We start from the raw sequence: 7,091 nt of genomic DNA, 5'->3' as shown, positions 1-7,091 counted from the left end.
ACAGGCACCGAGCCAGGATATTTTTCTGAGGCGCAGGTGTGACAAGAGGTAGTAAACAAGATGACTCATAGCTCTCAGTAACCTCAAACTCTTGGGCTCAAGTGATTCCCTTGCCTCAGCCTCCTGTGTAGCTGGTACTACAGGTGCCCATCACAATGCCCAGCTATTTTTTTTATTGTTGTTGCAGTTGTCATTGTTGCTTAGCAGGCCTGGGATGGGTTCGAATCCACCAGGCTCAGTGTATGTGTCTGGTGCCCTACCCACTGAGCTACAGGCACCACCACACAGTCAATATTTTTAATTTTTATTTATTTATTTGAGACAGAGTCTATGTCACCCTTGGTAGAGTGCCATGGCGTCACAGCTCACAGCAACCTCAAACTCCTGGGCTTAAGTAATTCTTTTGCCTCAGCCTCCCAGTAACTGGAACTACAGGCTCCCGCCATAACGCCTGGCTATTTTTTGTTGCAGTTGTCATTGTTACTTAGCTGGCCCAGACTGGGCTTGAACCCGCCAGCCTAGGTGTATGTGGCTGGCAATGTAACCACTGTACTACAGGTGCCGAGCCAATTTTTTTTTTTTTTTTTGAGAGCCTCAAGCTGTCATCCTGGGTAGAGTGCCATGGCATCACAGCTCACAGCAACCTCCAACTCCTGGGCTCAAGTGATTCTCCTGCCTCCGCCTCCCAAGTAGCTGGGATTACAGGTGCCTGCTACAATGCCTGGCTATTTTTTGGTTGGAGCTAACGTTGTTTGGCTGGCCCGGGCTGGATTCGAACCTGCCAGCTCTGGCTTATGCGGCTGGTGCCCTAGCCACCTGAGCCACAGGCACCAAGCCGCCAATATTTTTTAAATTAATACATGAAGCAAGGAAAGGTAATAGTTTTCTTGGTGCATATATAAGGTGACCAGCAGAGTACAGAATTGAATCCCCTTGTTCCTACTGTTCTTTAACTGGTGGGAGGGGAGAAGGGAAGGTTCAGAACAGCTGGGATCCACTAGACCCTATTGTCAGCCAGTTGGCAGAATAATTACAACTGTTGTGGAAGAGGCAAAAACTAGGCAGGTCCGCCAATGACAGATATAGTGCTGAACTCAATTGATGAGGCCAGTTGTGCTTTAGGGTGAACAGTGCAGCCTGTTCAAGGTGACCAGGAGGTCTTGTACAAATACATTTTAAAAAAAATTTGAGACTGAGTCTCTCTTCGTTGCCCTGGGTAGGGTGCTGTGGCATCATCGTAGCAATCCTCTTGCCTCAGCCTACAGGCATGAGCCACCATGCCTGGCTAGTTTTTTCTAATTTTAGTAGAGATGGAAGTCTCACTCTTGCTCAGGGTAGTCTGAAACACCCACCTGCCTAGGCCTCCCAAAGTGCTAGGATTACAGGGTGATCGATCATGCCCGGCTTTACAAACACATTTTGTTAAAAGGTCCACAGAGAATAATCTGTTCTCATAACCCTGATCCATTTATTCAGGGCATCCTGACCTGGAGAGGAGTTTGACCAACCTGTATGGAGTACAGATCAAGTGATTACACAGGCCAGCTTAGCCGATACCAGTTTGCAGGCTGTGAGTACTTGTTCTGTCTCTGCTCCTCTCATTATTGTCTTTTCACCTACCTTTACCCTAAATTCACTTAAATCTCTGCCCTTCCAAAATCTAAGAACTACCTGTTGTGTCTTATCTTTATCCTAAATCTCTCTGGATCATTTTTACTTTCTCTCTGGATCATTTTTACTTTGATTATGACGTCCCAAGGACCCTTTAAATTACTTAACTGTCCCATTATTTCATGTGTTCTTTTCTGTCTCTTTATCTAGTTGGCATGTTGCTGAAGGGCACAGACAAGCACGGTTTGCAAAGCATAAAGCATTCCATGATAAAGGGCAGCAGTCTTCCTTTTGTGCATCTAAGCTAGTGATTCAAGCTTCTGGCTAGCAGGTCTTTTTTATTCTTAGACAGCCCAAACTGCAATGATCCTCACTTCCAGAAGCAGCTTCTGTGATTCTGCAGAAGAGCCAGACTTCTCAGTTCCATACTACCGCACAGGGTGCCGTTTGGACTTGCAGGAAGTTGTCACCGTCCAGTTTCTGCCGCACATTCTCTCGCTGGAGGTGGAAATGGAAAGCAGGATGTTGCCGCCAGCGTTAAGGTCCGCCGCTGTCAGAATTTGCGGATGCAAAGAACCTTCCCTCGCAGGGCACAGGGGCCAGCTGAGAGGTCCAGAGCCCAGGACCCGCGCTCCCGGGAAGGGGCGGGTCTCTGTGGGCGGTGGGCGGAGCCTGGCGGCGGCCGGGACCACCAATGAGAGCCTCAGTCCGCGGTGGCGGTGCGCGTGACGCAGGGGAGCCGAGAGGTTTGGGGTGGAGGGCCCGGGCGGCCGGACGCTTTATCTTCCTCGGCTGCCGCGAGGGCGTCGTTGCGGGCCCTGGGTACCGGGAGAGCTTCCCGGAGCCCACTTTTCCGCCGGCCGCGTCGTGACGCCTTCCCAGGTCTGCCCTCTTTGCGGGGGTCCCCGCATCCGCACTGGGGCACCAGGTAACGGCCGTGCTCCCGCTCCCTTTCTGCCCTGCCACCTAGGTTCGTACTCTTTAGCCCGAGAGGAGGGGGAGGGAGGTGGCGGCTGCGCCTCCTGGCCCGGCGTGCCTGGCCTCGCCCGGGGCTGTCCCGCGGGGGACGCGGCCCGCGGCCGGGGGAGGAGTGGCCCCGCGGGTCCCGAGGAGTTTGGGAGGGCGGGAAAGTTACCGTCAGGCGCTTGCGGTACTGGAAGCCTTTTAAACCGGAGACGCTTGTTTGGCAGTCCCGCAATCTCGTGGCGTCTCTCAAGCCAGTAGTAAGGGGAAAGTTAAGAATTAGAAGACATTTTATTCTTCAGAAAAGCGAAACCAAGAATGTACCTAGGATGTCAGCTTCTTCGTGATTTAGGAAAAATGGAAAGGGAGAAGGGAAGGATGGTCCTAAAAAGATGTGAAACCTTTTAATCAAGCTCATATTTGAAAGTAGCAGGATGTAGTTAAGCTTTTGTCGTAGCCTTTAACTGTTAATAGCCATGTGCTTTGTGATCAGTATATTTACAAGTTATTTGTGAGGAATGATCGTATATTTCATTCTGTTTTTAGATATGGTTCATTTCCTTAGTCACTTTAATATTTAAGTGGCTACCAGTTTAAACTACTTTAGTTTTCAGACTATTTGTCTTCTCCCTTGAAGATGAATTCAGTTTGAAGAATTTTCCTTTTTTTTTTGCAGTTTTTGGCTGGGGCTGGGTTTGAACCCATCACCTCCAGCATAGGGGGCCAGTGCCCTACTCCTTGAGCCACAGGTGCCACCGAAGAATTTTCCTTTTTTCTTTTCTTTTTTAGTTTTTAAAATTGGGCAAAATCAGTGACTAAAGAGGAAGTCTTGTTTTGTCGAGGCAAGAAGGGTTTTGGGAAGAGCGGGTGGTGCACTGAAGAGTAATAGTTCAGACATGCATGTGTCTCAGTCTGTTACAGGCTTAGAACCCATCAGAGCTTACACATACTCTTAGGCTAAATACCAAAATAGTGAGCGCACCCTTTGTATCTCTGGATCATTTGGGTCACTTTTCTCCAGGCTTTCTAGGCTGAAGCCTCACAAGCTGTATTCTTATTCCTGGAAAGCTTCAGTCCCTTTCCTGCCTCCTGGCCTTTAGAGGTTTCCTCCATTTCTCATGCTCTATCCTCTCCTTTCCCCAAACTCCTCTGCTTTTCTCAAAATATCAGCCCAAATATTGTTTCCTCTGGAAATCACCTATCCTGGATAAAACCCTCTTAGCACTCTGCAGTCTCCTTAGCAGAGCTCTTTGTAGTGAGTTGCATTAGTTAGATGTTTTGTTTCCTGTACTAGTAAATTTCAAGAAGGCTGGGCTAATCCATCTTTTGTCTTAATTCTCAGAGTCTGGCCCAGCACTTGGCCCAATGAAAGAAAGACCTGAAGGACAGACAAGGGACTTTTTGGATGAGAAATCGTATAGTCCCTCCTTATTTGTAGTTTCCATATAAGTTACTAAGGTCCGGGGTACAAAAGTACAACAACTTATCTGGTTTCCAGATAAGTTGCCTAAGGTCTGAGGTACAAAAGTTTTAAGGGAGAGAGACTGTATTCACATACATTTCATTACAGTATATTGTTGCAATTATTCTGTTATTTGTTGTTGTTCTCTTACCGTGCCTAATTTTAAATTAAGCTTTATTATATGTGTGTAAAAAACCAATATGTATAGAGTTCGGTACTGTCCGAGGTTCCAGGGGGGTCTTTGGGGTGTATCCCCTGTGGATGTGGGGGATCTACTGTATTAACTAAGGAAGAATGCCTTTTCCTTTAGAAGAGAAATGGAATATTGGCCCTAAAAAAGAACAGCATCCTATTATTTGCAATTACATGAATGGAACTGGAGGACATAGTCTTAAGTAAAATCAGTGAGGCACAGAAATGGGAAAAGTTTTTAACAAAGGCAAGTTATGCTACATTTGCCAAAAAAGAGACCTTTGTTTTGGAATTTGCCACCTTTATACTAACCATATGCTAGTTTATGAAATTTTCTATGTTCTCCAGCTTTGTTAATTAATGACTCAGTTCTGCCTCAAGTAAAAGTTGTAGGTTCTACTGGGGCAAACCTTTGATCTTCAGTCTCTTTCCCAGTTGAGATATTCCCGTGAGGTAGGGCAGACCTTTAGGAGGAAGAGGGAGAAATTTAATGCTTTGCATTGTAAATTCTGTCCCCAGTTTTTCTTTTTCCCCACTGAACCCGTGGGTGATGTGGCCAAGTTTTTTTTTTACCCGGAGTAGGCACTCATATTTGTGATAGGCTCTTTCGAAAGCTCTATTGGAAACACTGCTGGCTGGCTAAAGTTGACACTTCTAACATAGTTCATTTGTTTCTCAAACCAATTCTTTATGTTTTGCTTTCTTGAGACAAGTTAGATCCTTATCACACCGAACATTACATAATTGCAGGTACAGATTAGATTCTTCTAAAAATTTCTTCAGTGTATTTTTTTCAACAGCTACCTAGACAGCTTTAGGTTGCCCAGAGGGGAAATATTTCTGCTGCTACTTATTGGCTGTGTAGCTTTGAACAAATCTCAGCATTTCTGGATCTCCTGCATCTTTAAAAATGGAAACATTGAATGGCACACTTACCATACCCAGCTTTGTAAATGTTACTGGCTGTGTAAACAGTAGTGGTGCCTTCACTACTGGAGCTTTTGAGAGACTACTTATGATCAGTTTTCACTTCCTTAACTCATGTTGCAACCTATTTCAGTATATTTCTTTGTCCTTCTTCCTGAAACTAACTGTACATGTGGTTAAGTAGGTTGTAGCTATTAATGCCCCATACTTTAAGCGTCAGAACTTAAAGTAATTTTAGTACAAATACATTTTTCATTGCATTCTGTTTTTAAACTACTGTAGTCTTTTTAATTTTAATTTTTTTTTCTTTTTGTAGAGACAGAGTCTCACTTTATCGCTCTTGGTAGAGTGCCATGGCGTCACACAGCTCACAGCAACCTCCAACTCCTAGGCTTAGGCGATTCTCTTGCCTCAGCCTCCCAAGTAGCTGGGATTATAGGCGCCCGCCACAACACCCGGCTATTTTTTTTTTTGTTGCAGTTTGGCCGGGGCTGGGTTTGAACCCACCACCCTCGGCATGTGGGGCCGGCGCCCTACCCGCTGAGCCACAGGCGCCGCCCTTTAATTTTAATTTTTATTCTTTTTGAGACAGAGTCTCACTTTGCTACCCTGGGTAGAATGCCCTGGCATTGTAGCTCATAACAAACTCAAACTCTTGGGCCCAAGTGATTCTCTTGCCTCAGCCTGTGGAGTAGCTGGGACTATAGGTGCCCACCACAGTGTCTGGCTATTTTTAGAGATGGGGCCTCCCTCTTGCTCAGGCTGGCCTCAGAGTGTTAGGATTACAGGCTTGAGCCACGGAGCCCTCCCTATATCCTTTTAAAGATGTGCTAGGGTCATTAAAATTTGAACTTCAGCTAAGGGCTGCTTTGATACACTTAAGTGTTGGGAGACTCATAAGAAACATTATTCCTTTGGTCCTATACTAAAAGATCTATTTTTGTTTTATGTTCTTTTAAAGTTTTCTTTCTATCTTTTCTGTCATCTATAGTTGTGCTTCTGGCAGTCACTGCTTTCTTCTGTTGGGACTGGGAAGATTACTCACCTCTGAGTGTTATTGTTAGGAATAAAAGAGATAATGTATGTGAAGGTCTTACCAGAGAGTTTATGGAATAGTAATTTCCCCCTAAGGAATTTTAAGTAGTCAGGTGGGGGCAGTGGCTCACACTCGAGTGCCGGCCCCTCCCCCATCCTAGCACTCTGGGAGGGTGAGGGGGGTGGATTGTCTGAGCTCAGGAGTTGGAGACCAGCCTGAGCCAGAGCAAAACCTTGCCTCTAAAAATAGCCAGGCATCGTGGCCGGCACCAGGAGTCCCAGCAAGTGGGGAGGCTGAGGCAAGAAAATCACTTAAGCCCAAGAGTTTGAGTTTGCTGTGAGCTGTGATGCCATGGGCGAGGGTGACATAATGAGACTGTCTCAAAAAAAAAAAAAAAAAGAGTTTAAGTGGGGGTGCGATGTGATTTACTCTGAGAGCTATGTTTAAAAAAATAGACCAGAAGGGAGAAAATGAAGGGAGAGCATTTCATAGGCTACTGCAGTAAGAGATGATAGTGGTTTAGACTGCAGTGAGAGTGTGGATGTGGTGAAAAGAGGTTGGCGTTGGACTAGATGAGGCAAAGAATCAAGACAGCAGGTAGGTTTTTAAAATCGTCTGGGCACGCTCGGCGCCTGTAGCTCAAGCGACTAGGGCACCAGCCACATACACCAGAGCTGGTGGGTTCGGAATCCAGCCCGGGTCTGCCAAACAACAATGACAACTACAACCAAAAAATAGCCAGGCATTGTGGCAGGCACCTGTAGTCCCAGCTACTTGGGAGGCTGAGGCAAGAGAATGGTGTAAGCCCAGGAGTTGGAGGTTGCTGTGAGTTGTGACACCGTAGCACTCTACCCAGGGTGACAGCTTGAGGCTCTTTTTCTTTTTCTTTTTTTTTTTTTT

The 7,091-nt window shown here is 46.1% G+C and overlaps 2 protein-coding genes across 2 annotated transcripts in view; one reads left to right on the top strand and one right to left on the bottom strand.

Moving 5' to 3' along the window:
- Positions 1-360: 360 nt before the first annotated feature.
- NPHS2 (NPHS2 stomatin family member, podocin) overlaps positions 361-7,091 on the bottom strand; it is a 216,566-nt gene continuing 209,835 nt past the window's right edge. Inside the window, exon 9 of the transcript XR_008382938.1 lies at positions 361-375. The gene's annotated coding sequence lies outside the window, so the exon portion shown is untranslated. The remainder of the gene's footprint in view (positions 376-7,091) is intronic.
- The window catches only part of SOAT1 (sterol O-acyltransferase 1), a 61,155-nt gene continuing 56,384 nt past the window's right edge, over positions 2,321-7,091 (top strand). Inside the window, exon 1 of the mRNA XM_053604120.1 lies at positions 2,321-2,539. The gene's annotated coding sequence lies outside the window, so the exon portion shown is untranslated. The remainder of the gene's footprint in view (positions 2,540-7,091) is intronic.

This window comes from Nycticebus coucang, chromosome 10 (genome assembly GCF_027406575.1).
Source record: "Nycticebus coucang isolate mNycCou1 chromosome 10, mNycCou1.pri, whole genome shotgun sequence".
NCBI classification, from domain to species: Eukaryota; Metazoa; Chordata; class Mammalia; order Primates; family Lorisidae; genus Nycticebus; species Nycticebus coucang.
The sequence above is the reverse complement of the archived record's forward strand: the minus strand, read 5'-3'. Positions and strand labels throughout refer to the sequence as shown.